The sequence below is a fragment of the Rosa chinensis genome, chromosome 7 (assembly GCF_002994745.2).
Source record: "Rosa chinensis cultivar Old Blush chromosome 7, RchiOBHm-V2, whole genome shotgun sequence".
NCBI lineage: Eukaryota > Viridiplantae > Streptophyta > Magnoliopsida > Rosales > Rosaceae > Rosa > Rosa chinensis.
In genome coordinates, this window is record NC_037094.1 from 19516861 (window position 1) to 19540693 (window position 23833).

The 23833-nt window shown below is 44.9% G+C and overlaps 3 pseudogenes; 2 read left to right on the forward strand and 1 right to left on the reverse strand.

The window, feature by feature from the left end:
• Nucleotides 1-15382: 15382 nt before the first annotated feature.
• LOC112180429 lies at nt 15383-16084 on the reverse strand (annotated as a pseudogene).
• A 126-nt stretch (nt 16085-16210) lies between these two features.
• Nucleotides 16211-21508, forward strand: LOC121050623 (annotated as a pseudogene).
• Nucleotides 21509-21699: 191 nt separating this feature from the next.
• Nucleotides 21700-22687, forward strand: LOC112177556 (annotated as a pseudogene).
• Nucleotides 22688-23833: the final 1146 nt, after the last annotated feature.

Below are 23833 nucleotides of genomic sequence, written 5' to 3' on the forward strand. Positions count from 1 at the left end.
ACCAAGCAAAAACAACCTCGCTTCCTAAAGAAAAATCGTTCATGTAGCCTAATTAATTTTCCAGCATTCAATTGTGGCACAGATAACAGTTAGAAACATCTCAAAAAAGCATATAGAAATTACTCCTACTTAAAAAAGGCTTGCAACCTAAAAATTTAGACCTCATTTCACTTAGGGTCGAAGCTTGAACCATTTTTAGCAGTAACAAGGAGAGTGCAAATTTCACTCCCCTAATATTAAAATACATAACTCATACAACCATGAACTAATTAACAAGATCAATAATTAACTCCGATAATACAGTGGATTTGACAGAGTAGACGAGAAACTCCAAAAAAATACTATAATAAAAAACTTGAGTTTTATTAAACAAACAACCATGAGGTCCCTACAACCATAAGCTAATTGACAAGATCAATAACATATTGACGGATAGAATATAACTAGAAAAGGCAACCGCGGGAATTAGATTTGTTAGTTGTTAACAATTTTTTATGTAGTGCTTAGTAGTTAAACAATTCTTTTTGTAATTCTGATAAAAAATGTAATATATCATAGTTACATAAGTTTGAGAAGTACAATTTTAGAAACAAAGTTTCTATAGTGCAAGTTTTAATAAGCTGTTTGAACAGATTACACATTTGCGAGAACTACAATTACAGAAATATGATTAATGAAACTCTTCCATTTTTAAGATTAAAAAAAAAAAAATCTACTTTAGGTATCATTTGTAGAAATTTACAAATATAAAACAGAATTGTTCTCTCACAAAAAAAAAATTAAAAAATTAAAAAAATGAAAAGATATGGCAAAATTGAAAAAAAAAAAAAAAAAAGACAGATTGTAATTTTAGTTAAGCATTGGAGGCAAAACCGTCATTCCACTGTTACATAAACAGTGATGAACAGTGAATCCATCTTTAGTATTATGTATAATTGTTAGAGAAAAAATTGAGTTAAAATTTTAATAACTTTGAAGTTGTTCATTGTCTATTTTCATAGTTTTTATATTTCAATATTATTATTTAGTAAAGTTCAATTTGGGCATTTTGAAATTATTTGGAGAAGGAGGTTTCGCCTTATAGACAGATGGATTAGTTTATTTGTTGAGTGGTTGAAGAGTTTCTTTCAGTCTGTACATACATGTACATTTGCAAGCATAATTAGCTATAATGGGCCATGCTCATTGTACCGCCAAAGGTACTAATTCCAACCAAAGGAATGACATGCAGACACACCGCCAGACGGGCTACAACCTCAGCGTTGGACCACCTCCAGATCACTGCCGACGCGCTGCCACGCGCCGCGCCAAGATGGCATCAGAAGCTTCTGAAACTGGGAACTGAAGCATGTCAGTCCCACATCGAAAACTAGGTGAAGATCAACCTCTTCCTCACCTATAAAAGGTTCTCTCCTCTCTCCTCATTAATGACACATTCAATACCTACCTACTGTTACTTTGTCAACATAAATACATTGACTAACTTAGGCATCGGAGAGTTGAAGACCGCCCGGCGCGGTCTCCCTCTGACGCCCATTGTATTTTACTTGACAGGTAGCGGGAGCTTCGAGAACAACACAAGTATCGATCCGCCCACCGGATCAGCGTTAACTAAGGTCCAGCTACCGCCGGACTTTTAGACATTAACATTGGCGCCGTCTGTGGGAACCCTTGAACAAAAGGCCATCCCACTATAATCACCATGACTAACGGTAGTGGGGGAAACTCTGAAGAGCAGGCAGAACATCCCGCCATCCCCCAACCCTCCAACCCAGCGGTAGGCGTTAACCGCGCACTATTCGCAACCCCGGCCAACCCCGGCGGTGAGGCAAATCCAAGCAGCAGCCGCCCGTCGGGCCAAGATCTCGTCACTATGTACGAGCTGGCACTGGCAGATCTTCATAAGGCAAACAGAGAACGTGAGGAGGAGCGCAAGGAAAAGGCTGAGGCCCAAAGAGAGGTGGCTACGCTCATGACACATTTTGAGGAACTAAAGAAGACGCTGGAGGCCACCGCCCGCCCAGCACAGAGCGAGCAGTCACGTAGCACCAGGCGTAGTCGACCCGGCACCGGCACAATGGTACCAGGGCCGGTCGTACAGACGCAGGTACCACTAAACCCACCTGAGTTGTTGGGAATGGGACCACCGCCCATACCCCAACTAATGTTAGAGCAGGAGGCAGAATCACTCCCGCACACCAACTGCTCGGAGGCTAGGGCGAGGACTGAAGGCAGTCCTCCTGTGCCGAGGCGCAGGCCGTCCCGGCGGGTCATTTAGGCTGATTCTGCCGGCGATGCAACTGCCCAGATGTTGGAAAGGATGCACCAACTGGAGCAGAGATTGATCTGGGCGGAGTCGGGCGTCACAGCGCCAACTCAGAATCAGCTCTTCGCTTCCAGACCTGGCCCTTTCACCGCTGCAATCCTGCAGGCTGTCAGACCGGCATATGCAAAAACCCCAAAGATGTCGCATTACGGCGGAATGTCAGATCCCTTCGTCCACATGGACACCTTCAAAAAGGTCACCAACAACAAGGGGTTCGACGACGCTACCTTATGCCACTTGTTCAGCGAAACATTGGATGGCGAGGCAATGAACTGGTTCTTTGAGTGTCCGCCGGGGTCTGTCAGCTCGTTCCATGCACTATCACACTCTTTCCTCTCCCGGTTCATCTTATTGTCCGCCGGGCATCACAACACAAGTCAGCTGTTCAGCGTCAAGCAGGGGGAGGACGAATCACTGAAGGCCTTCGTCACAAGGTGGCGGGCGGCAGCGTCTCAGTGCCGTGACCTAGACAAAACGATGGCATCAGCGGCCTTCAGGAAGGGACTTCTCAAGGGACCGTTCCTCTATCACCTCAACTACAGTCATCCCAATGCGACGTATGACCACGTCATGAGTGAGGCGGTCATTCACACCCAGGCAGAATTCATCACGTATGGAGAAACCCCACCACCACCAGCAACTCCAGCAAAGTCAGCACAGCCATCCTCCAGTCACCAGGAAACCGCTAACAAGACCCCCTCAGCACCGCCAACTGACAAGAAAAGGGAGTGGCAGCAGGGCCACCACCAGAATAAGCGACAGAAGGACCAGCATTACAACAAGGGAAACCGCCCAACCCATGGGGATAACCGCAACAAGCTGGCGGAGTCCTCGCAGCGGTATGCGGTATTCACGGTTCTGACGGCCTCGTATGAGGACATCTACAATCAGTGCAAGGATCAGATCCCACCACCACCCTCTCCAAAGTACCCAAAAACGGGCAAACCCAGGAACACCGGCAAGTGGTGCAAATACCACGAGGACAGCGGCCACAATACCAACAGCTGCAATGCTCTCAAAATGGCCGTTGAGACCTTGTACCGTGATGGCAAGTTGGAACAGTTCAGGGTGCGCCAACCACCACCAGTAATTGCCAACGTCGAGACCTTGGGCCGCATCAACACCATCGATGGCGGTGCTCCAATCACCAACATGTCTCACAAGGCAAGAAAGCGCTATGCACGCGCTAATCATCCGAAGGAAGTCTGCAACATCCGCTACGAAAGATCCGCCAAACTCCCAAGATCAGGTTGGGAACCTATTACCTTCTCAGAGGAGGAGGAGCGCGGAGTGCATTTACCCCATGACGACCCATTCTTGGTCGATGCCATTCTTGGCAAATTCTCGGTGGGGAGAATCTTGGTGGATAGCGGGTCCGCTGTCAACGTCATCTTCAGCGGTTGCTACGACCATCTCAAGCGGAACAAAAAACTACTCTAGGATCACGAGCCACTGCTCAGCTTCTCCGGTGACGTCACACAGCCGCTAGGGTCGGATTACATGCGATTGGTTATTGGTACTAGTCCATGCATGGCGGAGGTGCATACGGAATTCATTATTGTCGACTGTTTCAGTTCGTACAACGCCATCATTGGTCGACCAGCGCTTAACAAGCTCAAGTGCATCATTGCCGGGTACATGCTTCTCATGAAGTTCCCCACACCCAACGGCACAGGCTGTGTGAGGGGAAGCCAGCAGCTGGCACGAGAATGTTATTCAACGACTATAGCGCGGTCAGCGCGCCGCCATGAAATTCTGACGGTGGGTAACGAGGCACCGCCACCAAACATCTTTGAGGATCCTAGGGATGAGGAGGAGAAATATGTAAAGAAGGAGCCGGTCAACCCGGACACGTCGTTGAAGGTTGTCTGCATCTCAGATGAGCACCCTGAACGGACAGTCCGCATAGGCGCCCAGCTAGATCCAGAGGTGGAGGCAGAACTCACTCAATTCTTACGTGATAACGCCGCCGTCTTTGCATGGTCCTACGCGGACATGCCAGGTATCCCCCCTGAAATCATCACTCATAAGCTGACCATCAAACCCTCCTTTTATCCCATCAAGCAGAAGCGGAGGGCCTTTGATGAGGAAAAATACTGGGCAATCGGAGAGGAGGTTGCCAAACTATGGGACATTGGATTCATCCGCCAAGTCATCTATCCCCAGTGGATCTCAAATTTGGTAATGGTCAAAAAGCCTAGCGGCAAGTGGCGGATGTGCGTCGACTTCAAAAATCTCAACAGGGCATGCCCAAAGGATAGTTTCCCGCTACCTCGTATCGATCAGCTAGTCGATTCAACCGCCGGACACGAGCTCCTCAGCATGATGGACGCTTTCTCCGGATACAATTAGATCAAGATGCACCCCAGCGACCAGGCATGCACCACCTTCACCACCGACAAAGGCCTCTACTGCTACAACGTCATGCCTTTCGGTCTGAAGAACGCCGGCGCAACTTACCAGCGGTTGATGAACTCCATGTTCGCTGAGCATCTGGGAAAAATCATCGAGGTCTACGTGGACGACATGCTAGTTAAGAGCATAAAGGCCAGTGGACATGTGGCAAACCTCAGGATCATAGTAACCATCCTCCTGGCCTATGATATGTGCCTCAACCCAGAAAAATGTTTCTTTGCAGTCACCGCTAGCAAATTTCTCGGTTACATCGTCAGCGAGCGAGGTATCGAGGCTAACCCGGATAAGGTACAGGCCATCCTTAACCTGGCGGATCCCAAGTATAAGGTGGACGTCCAGTGCCTCCAGGGCAAGTTAACCGCCCTTTCTCGATTCATCTCTCGACTCACTGATAAGTGTGCCCCATTCTTCAAACTCCTCAAAACAACTCACAAGAAGGTCATCAACTGGAACCCAGAGTGTCAGGCGGCGTTCCAGGGCCTGAAGGAATACCTAGCGGCAGTCCCTCTCCTTTCTGTCCCTGTGCAGGGAGAAACACTATTCATATACCTAGCAGTCTCGGCATCGGCGATAAATTGCGCCATTGTCCGGCGGGAAGGCCAAGATGAGCTCCCAGTGTTCTACGCCGGCAGAGGCATGAACGGAGCAGAAACAAGATATCCTCCATTGGAGCAGCTGGCCCTCGCACTTATCGTTGCCGCCAGACGCCTCCGGCAATACTTCCAGGCTCACACGATCCATGTGTTAACCAATCAGCCGCTGAGGCAAGTGATGCAGAACCCTGAACACTCGGGGCGCCTCAGCAAGTGGGCCATAGAGCTCAGCGAATTCGACATAGAGTACAAGCCAAGAACCGCCATGAAGGGCCAGGCAGTGGCGGACTTCATCGCTGAACTCACCGAGCGTCAGCCGGAACCCGGTACTGAAACAGAGCCCGGAACACAAATAGTAACCGGTGAGGAGGCAACCCCCCTACAGTCAGATTGGAACCTGCATGTGGACGGCTCCGCCAGCGCCAAGGCCAGCGGCGCCGGAGTCATCTTAACAGGACCTGGGGGACTGAACGCAGAATACGCGTTGAAATTCAACTTCAAGGCTTCAAACAACATGGCGGAGTACGAGGCACTCATCGCCGGTCTACTCCTCGCCATTGACTCAGGGGCTGACAGCGTCAGCATATTCAGCGACTCTCAATTAGTCGTTAATCAGGTCAACGACAGCTTCCAGGCCAAGGACCAGCAGTTAGCGGCATATTTGGGGTACGTCAAAACGTTGCTAAAAAAGTTCAAATTTCATACCATCACACAAATCCCCAGGGAAAAGAACGCCAAGGCTGATTCACTGGCGAGACTGGCAACCGCCCAGCCACATCGGAGTCCAACGGACACAAGGGTGGAATACCTTGACAAGCCAAGCATCACAAAGACCCTGGCGGAGATCTTCAACATTCAAGTCAACCCCAGCTGGATGGACGAGATCATTGCATATAAGAGCAGCGGCACATTGCCAGAAGATAAGGTCCAGGCAAGACAGTTCAAGCGGAGAGCAACCCGCTACAACATCCAGTATGGCAAGCTTTACTGCTAGGGATTCACCCATCCCAACTTCCGCTGTCTAACCCCAGAGGAGGGAAAGGTCGTCCTAGCGGAAACCCATGGCGGAGAATGTGGAAACCACTCGGGCGCCAGATCCTTGGCCAACCGCACAATGCGACAAGGCTACTTCTGGCCCACACTTGGTGATGACGCCCGGCGGACTTCGAGGTCTTGCCACAAATGCCAACAATTTGCAGATCTCCCACATGCGCCGGTGGAACCGCTGTCAATCATCATCGGCCCATGGATTCACTCCACGTGGGGCCTTGATTTGATGGGAAAGTTCCAAACCGCCAAGGGCCAGTTCAAATACATCATTGTTGCCATCGATTACAACAGCAAGTGGGTAGAGGCGGAGCCACTGACGGCAATCACTACCGCCTAGGTCATTCGATTTCTCTGGAAAAATATCTACTGCCGCTATGGTGTCCCACATACAATCATTACAGACAACGGCACACAGTTCAACAATAAGGAACTCATATCGTTCACCGCCAACTTGGGCACCAAGTTAAGTTTTGCATCCGTCGCCCATCCCCAAACAAACGGCCAGGTCGAAGCAGCGAACAAGATAATCAAGAAGCTGCTAAAAAAGAAGCTCGACGACGCCAAGGGTCTGTGGGCGGAAAAGCTTCCAGAAGTCCTATGGACCATCTGGACAACTCCAACTACCGCCACCGGCGAAACTCCTTTTTGTATGATGTTCGGCACAGAGGCTGTCCTTCCTATTGAGGTAACTCAGCCTACCGCTAGGGTCGAAGGCTACTGCCCAGAGACCAACAGCGACGGCGTCAGCTTGGACAGGGACCTCCTAGAAGAAAAAAGACACAAGGCCCATTTGCACAACTTGCAAAAAAAACAACGAGTATCGCGTTTCTACAACGCCAGAGTCAAGGCCCGGAACCTCCAACTGGGGGACTGGGTAATGAAGGAAGTCATTCCGCCACAAACAAAACTCCGCCCAACTTGGGAAGGCCCATACAAAATTGTGGAAGTCGTTAGCCCAGGCACCTTCTATTTAATGGACAAGGACGGCGTCACATCGACCCACCCTTGGAATACCACCTTCGGTATTACTACAAATAGTCAGACCGCTACCCGCAAGCATCTTGACTTAGCTAAATTTGTGTTCAATATTTAGCTAAGGGAAGCTACCCAACGGGTACTACCCCACTTTTGTACACTGATCAGTCAGCTATCAATGAAACGAGGAATTATTCAAACCATTGTTACCAAGTCTAGCACCGAGGGCAACTGGCAACGCCAGCAATCGTCAGCGGACCTCGTCCGCTACGTGGTGCACTTGGACCAATTTTAATTCCTTTAATGTTTCATTGATGAACAAAAGAAAAATATAACTCAAAGTACTAGCACTACAAACACATCATAGCAAGCCAATTCAAAACTTTATTTCACTTCGCAACGTTCATTACAAACTGTTATGCCTCAGCGGCTACAAAAAAAAAGGGTAAGAAAATCTAGAGCGATCCCAGCTGGCTTCGAGGGTTGCCTTCAGCATCTTCTGCTTCAGCAGGCGGCGGCACGATTGTTCGACTCGCTTGATCGGACCCTCGCGCTGACGGGCTAGGAGTCTCTATGGTGCCATCCGCCTGGGTGTGCGCCGCCAGGAATCCAGCACGCGATACCTCCGACGGGGTGGGATGGGGAGTCTGCTGGGACCCTTCCGCCGGATGTGCGCCACTTTCTCCGCTGCCTGAGCGGGCACCTCCCGCGGGGGCAGGCACGACATCTGTCTCCGGCGGGGTACTCTTGGTCGGCGGCGCATCAAGCTGTGACGCTTTGGCGAAGTCGATGGCGCCCTTCCGCTTCAGCATGTCTATGTTTGCTAGGGTCCCAGCCTTCGCCGACTCGGTCATCGCCTTCTTAAACTCCGCCGACTGCTTGAATGCTTCAACGGCGGCGGCCGCAGCGGTACTCCCTTCAGCCCTCAGGCGTGCAACCTCACCCTCCAACCGCTTCACCTCGGTCATTCTGGCGGCAGACTCCCGCTGCACAATAATGAGTTTTTTGTCCTTGGCGGCTATCCGCTCCTGCAGCAGGGCGATGTCCTGCTCCAACTTGGAGACGCGTTCATTCCTCTCCAAGTCCCGCTCGATGGCCACATTGAGCTTACCGCGGACATCGGCATAGTCACATTCCGCCTTGGCCAGCCGCCGCTCTACCTCTGCCAGTCTCTCATTCGCCTCCGCCAACTCCCTCTGGAGACCTTGGATTTCCTCCCTGAGCTCCCCCTCGACCAAGCGCTGCTTTGACGCCGCCACGAACATGTCGTGTAGTCCCGCCGATATTTGACCAAACGCCGAGCTGAAGGGCGAGTGGTCAATTGCCGTGGGGCGCGAGATACCCGCTAGGCCGCCGAACCCTAGCCGTTAGCATAGATGGAAGAGGAACTCCCGCTCACCATCTGTCATGAACGCCGCATACTCGGCAAACGAGTCCAGCTCACTAACGGCGGGCGCCTCTCCCTCCACCGCAACAGTTTTCAACGGAGCCTGTCGGGCCTTCTTCTATCGGCGGGCCCCGACCACCTCCACGTCCTCCCCCTCTTCCTCGGCTGGAGAGTCAACCTGCTGACGTTTTCTCTCCAGCGCCCTTTGGTTCCCGGCGGCGGTCCTTGTCACCCTCACCGGCGGTTCCTCCCTTGGCACAATGACAGTCTCCGCCGGTTGCACCACCTCCTTTTGAGGGCCACGCCTGTTGGCAGGCATCCGCTCCTTCTGCTGCCCAGCTGCAACACTTTCCCTCTCCCTGCCAGCCACTTGAGCCACCGCCTGCACTACTGGCAGACCATCCTCACCAAGATGGGAGTGGTGCGGCATTGGCAGCACCACCGGAACCTCTGACTGGCTCAGCACCAATGTCTCGGGGTTTACCAGTGTCTGTTGGGCCGCCAGCCCCTCGGCGTACATGCTCTCCAGAAAGTTGTCTATCTCCGCGCGGTCCATTGCTTTTTCAAAAGCGACACGACTCGATTTGTTACCCGGCGGGATTTCTAAAAAAATATATACCAGTCAGTCCGGATCACTTATTACAAAAAAAAAAAAAAAAAAAAAAACGGTCCGGCGGAGATTTCTCACCAACAGAGCGAGTTAGCCGCTGTTCGACCAGTAACTCCCAACCAGTCAGAAGTCGGAAGTCCAGCAAATTGCGGTTCCGCCAGCAACCTCTGATCCTCGCTACGCGACACTCCTCTTCGCGCATTAGCGTATACCGCAGTCCCGCTGCACAAACACAGTAATCGTTAGTAAGAATACAAGTCTGCAAATACGTGAACCCGCCAACTACGTTCAGCGGAAACCGGTTACCAACCTCGGATGGGTTGGAACTCCGACTTAATCTTAAATGTCGGCCCTTCTTCGTTCGATCTGGCATGGTACTCCCAACCCTCTGTGGCGACGCAGAAGGTCCCCCGCCAGTAGGACATTGAGTCCCTTAGATTCTCGATCAGCTTGGGCGCTCCCTGATGGCGGCTCAGGTTCACTTGCCCTCTGCAACCTCAGGGCTTCACATACACCAGCTCGTAGAAGTGAAGCACTTCCGCCACAGTAGGCCCCTCGCACCCGGACAACCGCCACAGTGAGTTCATCGCCAACATCAACCGCCACATGTTGGGGCAAATCTGACCGAAGGCAAGGCCAAATTCGCACACCAGGATTTGGAGATTTGGCACAAGCGGGAGTGTCACTCCTTGGAGGAATATCGCCTCATGAACGGCCGCAAATCCCACTGGGAGAATCGATGCCTTCTCATCCGCCGTCGGCGGGCGCAGCTTCACCGAGCCCGGCAACCGGAACGTCTGCTTCATTCGAGTGACAGCGGCGGCGTTCATCCGCCCTCCTGCCTCGTCGACGGCAGTGCTATCCTGGAGGAACCACGCCGACTCAGCATTCTGCCCCGCTGCTTCTTCTTCCCCAGCGGAGCCACTGGCAGCACTATTGCTCGCCAAACGCTCGTCGCGCCTAGCTTTGGCAGCAGCGGCCTCACCCGCCCTAGAGCTCTCTGGACGCGAACCACGACCCATAGCTACTTCCCAAGGGATGGTCTGTAGCGGCTCAACTTCTAGCGGTTCTGGCAGTGAGGTTCCTCCATGGGCAGACGGACGCAACGAATCATTAAAAATCCTATCCGCCGCGCTGAACGACACGTCAGACCCGGAATCCTCACTGCTCGAAATCTCTATGACGTTAGCCATCCCAAACCCTAAAACCCACACCAGTTAGCACAAACACAGATCTAGCCTATTCTTACATCAGTTATAGCCAAGGGCATCAAGAACAAAACCCAGAAAATGCCAAAATAGGAACAAACACACTCAACCCAGATTCGACCATCTAACAAATCCCTAAACACTAACTCTTTGCCAAACACCATAATCCAACCCCCCCCCCCCCCCCCCCCCCCCCCCCCCCCAAAAAAAATATCATTCTACACCTCAGAACAGGCCAAAGAAAAACAGGAATCACCCCAGAAAGACAAAAACAACAAAACCCAGAAAATAGCAGATCCAATGAAACAGGAAATAGGGAATCCAGATACCAACCTCGATGGTGGAGCCTACGATACGATGGTGCACAGTAATCTTAGGGGGATGCGATCGTCGTTTCTCCGGGAACGGTATCTCAAAACTCCGGCAACTTCCTCAAAACTCCGGAAACTTCTTTCTTCAGTCTCGGACAGGCAGAGCGAGAAGAACACGACTGTGGGTTTGAAGCTTTTACCAAAGTGTCAAATCTCGCTGGGTTTCCCCCCTTTTTATGTCAACATCAGTGCGCTCTCCGCCGTCCGCTAAAAAACGACATCACACGACAGCCGTACACGTGTCACAGATCTCCACTTACTACCCGGATTAACTGAGGCGTCGCTTCGGTTACGAAATCCATAATTACTATCATTTATGGCGAGAAGACGGCCAGGCTTAGGGGGCAAGCCTCCCCACGCTAACCCCCTGCGGGTTCGACGCGTGTCAACCACCACTAGACGAAGCGTCTGGTGGAAATAACCACTGGGATGACTTCACCAACCTTCCAAAGTCTCCGCTGAGCGAAGCCCCGCCAGCGGAACTTCTCCCTTGTCATCTTCCAAGTGACGAAGTCTCCGCTGAGCGAAGCCCCGCCAGCGGAACTTCTCCCTTGTCATCCTCCAAGTGACGAAGTCTCCGCTGAGCGAAGCCCCGCCAGCGGAACTTCTCCCTTGTCATCCTCCAAGTGACGAAGGCTCCGCTGAGCGAAGCCCCGCCCTTGTCATCCTCCAAGTGACGAAGTCTCCGCTGAGCGAAACCCCGCCAGCAGAACTTCTCCTTTGCTATCCCACAAGCGGGGTGTCTTCCTTTATACACCTCTGGCGGAACCCCCTTTTTCATATTGCAAACTGCGTGCTTTGGTCAACGCAATATCGTTCAGCAAAATACCGCCAGGCACGTCTACCGGACGCTGCTTCCTGCTGCATCCAGCGGGGGGATATCCGCCAAACGGCGAATCCCGAGGCCACGCCTCACTCTGACAATGACCGCCACGCGGCGTTACTGTCAGACCGTCCCTACGGGACATGGGGACTAGTCAGCAGTCTACGACGGCCCTGATCAGGCACGTTGACCCCCGTCATTTGGGTGCTAAACATTGGGCTCGCTACCCAACACCCTCTGCTCCGTGCAGCTCCCCCTCAACAAACAATTTGCGAACCATCCGGAGGTCTATCTTCGCCGGGGAGTGGGGGACTCCCTGGGGGGCCCAGCAGGGGCCCACCCGAAAGGGTATAAAGCGTTTGCTCAGTAAAACCAACGGTTGACAACGCACTGACGCTAATTATGCTCTTGCAAGTCTAGCGGAGGAAAACGCTTTAAACCGCCGAACAACTCCCCAACCAAGATTGCCCTCCTTGACTGGGGACTTGGGGGACTTGTACATACATGTACATTTGCAAGCATAATTAGCTATAATGGGCCATGCTCATTGTACCGCCAAAGGTACTAATTCCAACCAAAGGAATGACATGCAGACACACCGCCAGACGGGCTACAACCTCAGCGTCGGACCACCTCCAGATTGCCGCCGACGCGCCGCCACGCGCCGCGCCAAGATGGCATCAGAAGCTTCTGAAACTGGGAACTGAAGCATGTCAGTCCCACATCGAAAACTAGGTGAAGATCAACCTGTTCCTCACCTATAAAAGGTTCTCTCCTCTCTCCTCATTAATGACGCATTCAATACCTACCTACTGTTACTTTGTCAACATAAATACATTGACTAACTTAGGCATCGGAGAGTTGAAGACCGCCCGGCGCGGTCTCCCTCTGACGCCCATCGTATTTTACTTGACAGGTAGCGGGAGCTTCGAAAACAACACTAGTATCGATCCGCCCACCAGATCAGCGTTAACTAAGGTCCAGCTACCGCCGGAGTTTTAGACATTAACACAGTCTTTTAACTAATTGAAACTTATTTCATTGTTAACTAGTAAGAGCTTTGTCCTTTAACGGAAAACTCAAAATATCTGCGACAGATCGAAAAAAATCATCAACAACAAACAAGCAAACATATTATTTTATTTTTGTTAGCGTACAAAGACAGAAACTGAATCTATTAATTTCACCACTGTGTCCATCGTCACTTTTGCTTAAGGTGTGCCAAGGGTTCAAACAGGTTGCTCATTTGTAAATTAATCAGAAGAGTCCAATTAAGGCCGCTCCAAGATCAACCATTGAAAATTCCTTATCATCGGACATTTAGCCGGCATACCTCCTCTGGCGATATGCATGCATAAATGCCGGCGACATAAGATTCAGATGATATTGCCAACTGCAATCATACACCACTTGTTAATATTTTTTAGGAAAATGATTTGTGGCCTTAATCTTAGGTGTCATGCCATGTCACTTACACACATCATCAATTTGTCAAATCATGACATGTAATTCTTGAGAAAAAGACTATCTTATCCTTCCAAAATCTAATGAATATAAGTTACTTTGGCTTTCTTCTAAACAAAAATTATTTTGGTTTTTTTTTTCTTTTCATTACTCTCATGATTAGATTTAAACAACAATTTTTTTTCTTTAAGAATAGAAAAAAATTCATGTAATTCAGTCAATAGATTTGCACATACACTCGATCAATAGATTTGCATAACACATGTATATGAATTCAATCTTTGTTGGGTTCCTGTAAATTTTGAAAATATAATGTGAAAAATACATATTCGTATGATTATATATATTCTTATGTTCATTTTTTTTTCTCTTTATGTAGCTAGAGTTTACACGTTATATTTTGAGTTTATTATTTTTCCCTTATATTTAGATTTGTAGATGAAAATTAATGACTGGAATTTTTTCTTACCTATTAAGTTAGACATATGTATTTTTCAAATTCAATTTAATAATGCTATTTTTTTGGATGAAATTAATCAATATTTGAAAAGAAAAGTTAATGCCTATTTCTTGACTAATGCTATTTGAAAAGAAAAATTATAGAAATGAATTTAATTAAATGAAGAAAAATATTTGTCAAAGAATTTGTAGACATATCTCTTAAATTAATACATATTAATTAATAGCTTATCTTTTTTTCCGTCACCTAATTTAATTCATTAATGTAATTGATTCATCTCCTAACATTTAAAAGGAAATTTAAAAGGGTAAAGTTGATATTGCAATAGTATGATGTGACAAGATTTATTATGTGGAATTGAAAATAAAATTTGAATTCGCTTACATGACATGACACCTAGGATTTGAGGCCACAAATCTTAGGCCTCATTGAGGCCCTATATCATTGCCCTTTTATATTAGCAGAACTCTTTCTACTTCACTACTACTTCTACTTCACTACTACTTGTGCATAAGATTCGTGTACAGTGTATTGAATGACATTACTTCTGTATGACATCAGACACGCACACGTGAAAATTGAGAAAATTTTATTAATATTTATCTTGCTAATCTCTCGTAGTATTGAATGACATTACTTCTGTATGTCACTAGACAGTAGACACGCACAGATGAAAACTAAGAAATTATTTACTAATGGTTATCTTGCTGAAATATATTATCGATCTATTAATGTTTATCTTTTTTTCTTTTAGTCGGTAAAATAAGTTTCATCAAATTCGTTAATTTCTTTTATAGGGAAAGACGACAATATATCACACTCATATTAGAAAACAATAATAAGAGATTTCATTTAAGTAACCTGATTACCAATACATACAATGCAGCTCTTGAAACCAACAATTAAAAATCAAGTCTTGAACTTTCTATATTATACAATCATCATCATCTTCTTCTTCTTCTTAAAGTAAGACTAGTTGCTAACAACCCCTCACCCTCCCCTCCCCCCGGGCCGTCTGTCCCCTGTTGCGAGGTTGATTTTTGCCTTAATTGTTTGGCTTGGCTGGGATTACAATCATAGTGGTTAAGAACGAAATGGTTTTTTCCCCGAGAGAGAGAGAGAGAGAGAGAGAGAGAGAGAGAGAGAGAGAGAGAGAGAGAGAGAGAGAGAGAGAGAGAGAGAGAGAGAGAGAGAGAGAGAGAGAGAGAGAGAGAGAGAGAGAGAGAGAGAGAGAGAGAGAATTTGAACGGAAGTTTTTAAGTTTTGGTAGCTCTTGATGGACTACGAAGTAGAGAAGTCATGGGAAACAATGTTTGTAACTCACTAAGTATTTCTTTTCTGCAAGAGTGGGAAATGTACAGAGGAAAATTGCATATAGCTTGAAGATTGACTACAACACTTGCTACAAATACAAGATAAAAACGTAAATCTTGCAAATCATCCTATTTATTGAATATTATTAGTAAACAGTGTTTTAGGATTTGCCTTTTAGTATAGAGTATAATTAGGGGATAGATTACCGTAGTTATACACATAAACCACTTATTGCTTTGGCATGACCTGATGCTACGTAGGAAGTCTTAAGACCTCGCAGCAATGCGGGGTAGAGAAAAAGATAGAGCTAAATCTTGCAACATACATGGGAAGAATCATCCAATCAGTATTTATTAAGTATTAATGAACAGTGATTTAGAATTTGCTTTTTAGTATAAAGTATAATTTGCTCCAATCACCAAAGTAGATTCAGTACATCATGAGTAGAAATATGTAAGGTCTTAGGCCCAAATTAACCCTAACAGTGAAGCACTTTGTCGGCTACTCATAGAGTGCTGGATCGGATAACCTTGGAGTTGGGATGCCAACCAAAGATATCTTCTTCTTCAATACAATACCAAACTTCTCCGAAAGATCCAACTTCTCACCCTGTGGCAATTTCCAATCAAAAGAATGCAGCAGTGTAGCAAGCGAATGCTTCACCATCCGGTCAGCCAATGCTATCCCTGCACATATTCTTCTCCCGGACCCAAAAGGAAAATACTTGAAGTCACTCCCACTGTAATCCCATTTACTATCCAATTAAGAATCTAGTTGGATCAAACTCCAATGGGTTTTCCCAACTAGAAGGGTCTCTATGTATAGCCCAAACATTAACAAAAATCCTAGACCCCTTTGGAATGGTATAACCCCCACAGTACATGTCTCACTTGGGCAATGTGGGACTAATAGACGCAGGGCTGGGTGCAAACGCAGTGTTTCTTTCATCACAGCATATAAGTACGGTAGCTTGTGAATGTGAGACTCTTCTACAACGCTGTTTTTGCCAACTACTGCTTCTAATTCTTGCTGGAATTTTTGTAACACTTCTGGTTTGTTCAGAACTTCCGACATTGCAAATTCAATTGTGTTGGGGATGTGTACGTCCCGCCCACAACCATATCCTGTACACAACAATGTTAAAGCGTTGATTGATGCAAAAAGGAAAAAAAAAAAAAAAAGGATGGTTGAGGCCACTGAAACAACTGGCAACCATGGCCAGGTTAATTTGTTGTTAGGTACTTAGGTTATTAGTTACAACTTACAAGCATGAGCATTAACAATTAGTTTTTTCAGCTCACTCCCAAAATGCAACCCAACCATATGCAAGTTTTAGTGAAAACCTTTTAAAAAAAAATTATGTTAATTTACATTACGAACTATCTTTCAAACTATAACTACTTCTTATGTTTTGTTGTTTTTAAGAAGCATAAAGAAGAGTAACATCATATCGAAGATCAGAGTCCTCCAACCATGCCATGAAGAAATGAGAACAATATGTGCCAACAGATACCATATTGCTCTTAGAATAAACTTTTGTACAACGATTACTCTAAACAACGATTTATATTGATTTTGCGACTTTAGAGACGGGTCGGGTTCAAAATCTCAATCATGTGCCCAACCTAAAAGGACAATACTAGTGACATCACTTGTTTTCGATTCCTCACTTCTTTTGTCGAAATGTTATGAGGATGATATTGCAAAATTATATTTTTCACAAGCAAATAGTACTTGGCTTTGTGTCTCGCAATAATTTATTTTTCTTTTTATATAAAAATTAAAAAATCTGAATCATGCATCATGCATCATGTGCTATAAAAGTAAAAAAAAAAAAAGAGAAATGATGGAAAAGGTCACATTAGAGTGTGAAATGATAAAAAAAGTCATCTAGTTTCCCTCTTGATAAAAAGGTCCCGTATGAATTGTTAGTAATATTAATTTAGTCCTTATTAATAATAGAATGATGTTAAAAAATGTCAGTTTTTAATTTTTTTGATTCCTATTCTGCCCTTACATGCTTGGATTCCTATTCCTATTATTAGTAATACATGCTTGGAGAAGCTCTGTGAGAGAATCTTAATATCTACTTCCTCGTGATCTTTCTTCTATTTCCTCTCTGTTAATCTCACTGCATTATCTTCTACACTTTTCTCAGGTTGAACCAGAGATCGGAGATAAAATTCCTCAGAGAAAAAGGTCACGGTTCTTTTCTCTTTCGCTCTCTCGAGATCTCAAACAATTTTGATCGGTTTCTTCTGCCGTGATCCGCCAAAACATGTCGTCGTCGGCAAGGTTGGAAGGACTAACGTCTCTGGGAACGAGGCCTTCGCCGCGATCTGCAACAAGTACGACCGATACGACATCTACAAGTAGAAAGACTCTAACGTCTCCGGTGCCGATGTAAGACCCCGGAAATTCGTTATTAATGTCTTGGAATTTCGTTGAATTAATAAAGTGTTCGTTAGTATGATTTCATGGTTCGAGGGTGGAGTGAAGTTATTTTCGGGCGATTAATTATTCGAAATGCACATTTTAGGGGGGGTTACGAAGTTGACTTTTTATACGTATGGAATTTGAGGAAACTTCCTTCATGGAAGTTGTAGAGCTCATCGATACGAGTTCGGGCATATCCAGAACGCAAAAATCAGAGTTCGTATGAAGAAGTTATCGTGTTTGGAAAAGTTTCCATTTCGGGTATAAATACCTAACTATTTTTGGAAATTTTCCAAAAGTGCCAGTTTCCATTTTTGGCAGCCGGCCCTAATCTCTCTCTCTCCTCTCCCCCGAAACCGAAAACAGAGCATAACTTCTGCGGCCATTTTCTCACAGCTCCAGCCATCGTTTAAGGTGAAACCAAGCCCAGATAGACTCGCCTCCTTCCTGTGAGTCGACTGGTGGTCACTGTTTACTTTCTCGAGGCGGCTACGCAGCGGTGGAGCTCGAAACCGATCCGAGCCCGAAAACGAACCAGCTGCGATTTCTCCAAGCTCAGGCCACCAAAACTCGAGGTTCTTCGCTTGTTGAACTCGCCTCAACTTTCTGAAAAAGCACCAAGAAGGACTGGACCTGAAGCGATCGATTTCACGTTGAACGGAGCCTCATCGGAAAACTGGAGAAATTCTGGCCAAACCGGACTGTTTTAGGTAATTCGACCACTTCCACTCATTTTCTGACTTCGTGCTAGTTATGAAAGTTTCTCAGATCGATGAAACGAAGAGGAGTAGCCTAGACCCGACGCTTTTGGCGGTGGTCGACGGCGGCTCTGCCTCTAACTCCGGCGGCCTTTTCCGGCCACTTCCGGGGGCCCAAGGGCAGTTTCTGCCCATTTTTATGTTCTACATGTTTATACGATCATTACGATATATATCATGTGAATTTTGGAGATCATATGATTAAATTATGAATTTTTACATTTCGATCGATTTTGATCGTTCGATTTGTGATCTGTGAAGATTAGACCGTCTGATGGACTTGTAGTTTTATTATGTTGATCGTATGACTGTCCCGATGACTTTGTGTGGTCATGGGCGAAGATCCGACCGTTGGATCATCATTTAAATTTGATCCGTCCGTTGGATCATCTTTATTTTAGAAGCCGACCGTTGGATAGTCGTTTAAGTTTATTTCGTGTTTCGTTTGCTAAGCAAAGACCGTACTCGATTAGGTACTTGACAATTTGAGTTGACGAGCATGTTTATTATTGTGATTTTGATTGATAGAAGACGCAGCTGGATTGGAGGTGAGTAATCTCACGATGTTCATTCACGAAAGGGTTCACCATATTGTTTTGAGAGTTATTTAGTTAACTGCAAACTATAGTTGGTATTAGTATGCATTCCTGAGCGGATGACTACGTATATATATATTTACGTGAAATATATATGTTTTGGTGGTTTGTGAATTTTGAAACAATATGCATGAAATGATGCTTTTTATTGTTTTAAGTTGTGGCTTTTGGAAAACAAATGATTGTGGAAATGTTGATTTCGATTTGTTTTGAAAAGCGTTGTGATTTGTGTATTTGAGGAACATTTTAGTTCGCGGGTGGTTTGTTTAAATATGGGTCTTGTACCGGGAGTAATTGATAGGGATCAATTACGGAGAATCTTTCATTTTGGATTCGTGTAACATTTTGGGTCCATTGTGACTCCTTTAATGTTTTGGTATTTATACCGCGGGTCCAAAGACTTACGAGTCGAGAATCGTGGGTCACGAAATGTGATCATGGGTGGAAAAATCGGGACTTCACGCCTTTGGCCGGGTTTGTGGATACGATCAGTTAGAGCTCTAGTCTGTCCGCCATTGTATGTCATGATGGGTAACAAGTAGGTTACTTGCAACTCATGAGTACTTGTTTTAAAAGAGAATTTGGGGTGTATTCTTCTTTTAATTGTCCAAGGAGGGACTTGAATTTCATATTAAATTGTGATTTGAAAATAATATGATTTTGTCACTTGGTGACGCATGTTAACCTTATGAGGTAAGGTTGTCGGGTTTGAAAATGAGTCATTGTGAGATGATTTATTGGGAGTTGATGGGTGATCATCGACTTTAGAGTGAGTTGTTTGACTTCTTTATCTATTTTCACTATGCATTCTTTTGTTTAATTTTAATGTAAATTCTTGAGCTAATTATATGCAGGGATTTATATAATTTCTTTGTTTGTTTTAATGTAAATTCCTGAACTAATTCTATGTAGGGATTTATATGATTTCTTTTGGTTGTTTTAGTGTGATCTCCTGAACTAAGTTTATATGCAGGGATTACTGATTTTACTTAATGATTGTTGTGAGTACAGTGGTGTTGTGAGATTTGGAGTGAGGTAAACTGAGTTGTGATGCCCTAAGGTTGGTAGTTGGTTGTTATTGTGAGACAATTAGTATGATTTCGTGGTTGTGCCGTTGAGGCAAATGAATGGTGATCTGTTAGATTGTGGGGACGTAAAATGTTAACATATTTGGAGTTATTTGTGTAATTGGAGTTTGTGGGAAAAGAGATAAAATGATTTGAGAGACAGAGTATGTGGGTGTTAGTGGGTTGAAATGATTGAGCATGATATTGATTATTATGCACTTGACGTTTGTGTTCTGATGATTGCTTATTGATTTTGTTAGACTGAGATAGTGAAAGCATGTTTTTGTGGAATTAAATGTTAATGCTTTAATTGTCTCACGAATTAAGGAACTATAAGCATGAGTGACGTGAGTCACTTTAATTGAGTTTACTCATACGGGCTGAAAAGCTTACCGGGTTTGTTTTGTTCATTCCCAGTGCACTATTTCTATGGTGTAGGGGTTTTTGTGTAGGTTAGATTATTGATTAATCGTCGTCGAAGCTGAGGTGATGTTGCTACTGTAGCTTGGACGTAGTATGATGCTTTGGTTTTAGTCTTCCGCTGTGTACTGAGTTGTGGTAGGTGTGTTTACTTATTGAATTGTCATTCAGTTTGATTTGTAAACTATCTGTAATATAATATGTGACTCTAAAGAACGAGTTGGTATTGACATTGTGAGCTCAATTTGTGTAGTTGCTTAATTTATTTGAAAATTTTTCTAAAAGTCTTCTTGTGATTGTTTGTTCTCGCGTTTCGGATTTGAATTCCTTTATTCAAAATTTGGGGAGTGACAGCCGATGCCTTCGCTCGCCTCTACTCCGCCGTCGAGTCCGACATTGAAGCTGCTCTTCAGGTTCGGTCTCTTTCTCAGTCTCTCTCGATTCTCTTTATTTGATCTCTGTTTGGTTTCCGGAAAAGTTCGTGAAGTTGAAACGCGATAATGTCATATCTGGATGTAGGTGGATGAAATTGAGTAGAATTTTAGTTATTATTTGGTCCTATTTTTCAAATTGAGACTGAAATTTGAGTAATCTTAATCTGCAGAAAGAGGAGATTGCTTCAAAAGAAAAAAGTATGGCATCTGCAGGTGCTCTGACTGCCAAGATTCGCCGGACCAAGGCTCCATTGCTTGAAGAGGTTCCCAAGTTGCATAGATTGGCTGTAAAGAAGGTTGGCCTCCACTGTTTGAATCAATTCTATTTCCATGCTTCTTCGTAATTGTGCATTTCACAAAATTGTTTGATAAATTGATGTTTAGTGCAGTCCTCTGCATATATGCTAGAACTTGTTTAGCGCTGGAAGGTGATTTTGGATGGGTATTGATTGGACAAAAGATGATTGCTTTTGAAGAGAATTCTTGGCAGGTAAATGAATATACATATGCCTATTGATTTCTCCGCTTGTATGCATCACATATCTACATCCTGCTAATTAGCTCATGAATGGTGTGGCCTTCGATTTCTGATGGTCTCCATAGGAAATGGAATTTGTGAAATAACCTACCATGTTTTGTGTTCTAGTTATTAAGGTTGCTGATTAAGAATGTGAATAACTCATCTTATATGGGTAAAATTGTTTGAACTTTGAGTAGTCTGCATATTGGTGGATATTAAGAATGTAAGAGACAAACTGTGGCTTCCAGTTTATCTATTTTCCTGTTCATGTATTATCAATTAGCCATAATTATTATTTGATAATTATTATATCTCCTGGAATTAAGAGGAAGGTTGTGAAATTTTGCTTAGTAAATCATTTTTTTTGTTGTTGTCTTCTGGATTACTAGTTTTGTAAATGTTCTTGTGGTCTTTGAGTTGGTCGTGTTTGGTAGCTGATTTGCAACATCATGTTTATTTCTTCTTGCAGTGAATACTAGTAATGAGTCGTCCACAGGTCCCGCACCGACCTTTCTTCCATTTTGTAAATCCTTTCCAGATGATTTCGCCGAAGGGTTCTCAAATGACTCCGAACCTTTCTGCACTGCTGAACACTTTTGAGGAAACATTGGCTGGGAGGTTGAGAAAGCTCAACCCAAAAGATAACAATGATGTCCTTAGCATGGATGAAATTGGCAATGGAGTCGCTTTGTGGAACTCGTAATGACATAAAAACTCTTATAGCTGAGATTGATCTTCCCGTGAGTGCTTGGGATGAGAAGTGGATTGATGTGTACTTGGAGATCAGTGTAAAGTTGCTCGATATATGCATTGTCTTCAGCTCTGAGATCGCACACTTAAACCAGGGGCATTTGTTTCTTCAGTTTGTGTTGCATAATTTGAATTCAGCCTCTTCGAAGCAATTTATTCGTGCCCGTTCTTCAGTTGATGACTGGAAGAATCATATTGCTTCAAAGAACCCCAGGGTTGAGAACTGTAGCACCATTTTGGACAAGCTTGTGGAATCACTGGATCTACCAAAGGTTAAGAACTCAGCAAAAGGGAAACTTTTAATGCGTGCTATGTATGGAGTGAAGGTGTTGACAGTATCTGTTTGTAGTGTCTTTGCCGCAGCCTTTTCTGGTTCTGCAAGCAAGTTGTTAGATTTGAATGTTGTCGAGACATATATGTGGGCACAAGCATTTAATGACTTACAGAGTAATGTAAATGGGGAAATTAGAAATGTACTTTCTAGTGGTAGAGTTACGGTACTGAAAGAGCTGGAAGCAGTTGATGGTATTGTGAAGCACTTGTATCCTATGATCCAAGATGACGTGGCCCTCGCAGAAGAAGAAGCATTCAAGAATTCTACTTCAGATTTAGAAAGGAAGGCACATAATCTTTCCCAAGGACTTGATCTTCTGACCAAGGAAGCGGATGGGTTTTTCCAAATCCTTTTGACTGGACATGTCACTAACTAAGTAACTGACCATGTCACTAACCAAGTAACTGTCAGTAGCCAAGTCATAAGTTAATAGCCAAGTCACTGTTAATCACATGTCACTAACCAAGTAACTGACCATGTCACTAACTAAGTAACTGACCATGTCACTAACTAAGTAACTGACCATGTCACTAACCGAGTAACTGTCAGTAGTCAAGTCACAAGTTAATAGCCAAGTCACTGTTAATCACATGTCACTAACCAAGTAACTGACCATGTCACTAACCAAGTAACTGTCAGTAGCCAAGTCACACGTTAATAGCCATGTCACAATCATGAACATGTCACTAACTAAGTAACTGACCATGTCACTAACCAAGTAACTGTCAGTAGCCAAGTCACAAGTTAACAGCCAAGTCACTGTTAATCACATGTCACTAACTAAGTCACTGACCATGTCACTGTCAATCCATGGACAAGTCACTGTTAACCTCAAGTCACTGGCAAAGCCACTGGCCAAGTCACTGTTAACCTTTAGTCATCGGCAAAGTCACTGGCCAAATCATTGTTAACCTGGTCAGCTCAAGTAAGTGACACAGCCAAATCACTGTTAACCTCAAGTCACTGGCTATGTCACAGTCATAAACATGTCACTGATCATGTAACTGTCAATCGCATGTCACTGGCCAGGTCATATTGCATGTCAATGACCATGTCGTTGTTATATACGTCACTGACTAAGAAAGAGAATCCCATCGTTTTGGTCTTAATAGTTTTGTGCTTTTAGTCTATGTTGTTTGGTTATGTGGGAGTGCATTTAGGCTTCAGCAAGCAAAACTGCATTTAGATTGTGCTCAATTTTTGGTTCACAAAAACAAAAACCATTCTGATCAGTTTTTGCTTCACAAAAACATAATCAATATATCTTAAACTTGATGCTAATGCATCAAATCAAAAGGCTACTTTATCTGCCAAGCAACCCTAATCAAAATGGAAACACCAACCAAAATAAAAATTATCCATTTCCATTGCATATGCATACCATACGATCCTCAAACACAAAGTACCAAGCAGTCAAATGGAATCAATAGATAACTAGACATTCAGCATTAATCCACCAAAACTTAAGTTGACTTGAGTAAACTAGAATGTATTTTTAAAAGTAACACAAAAAGAGCAACTA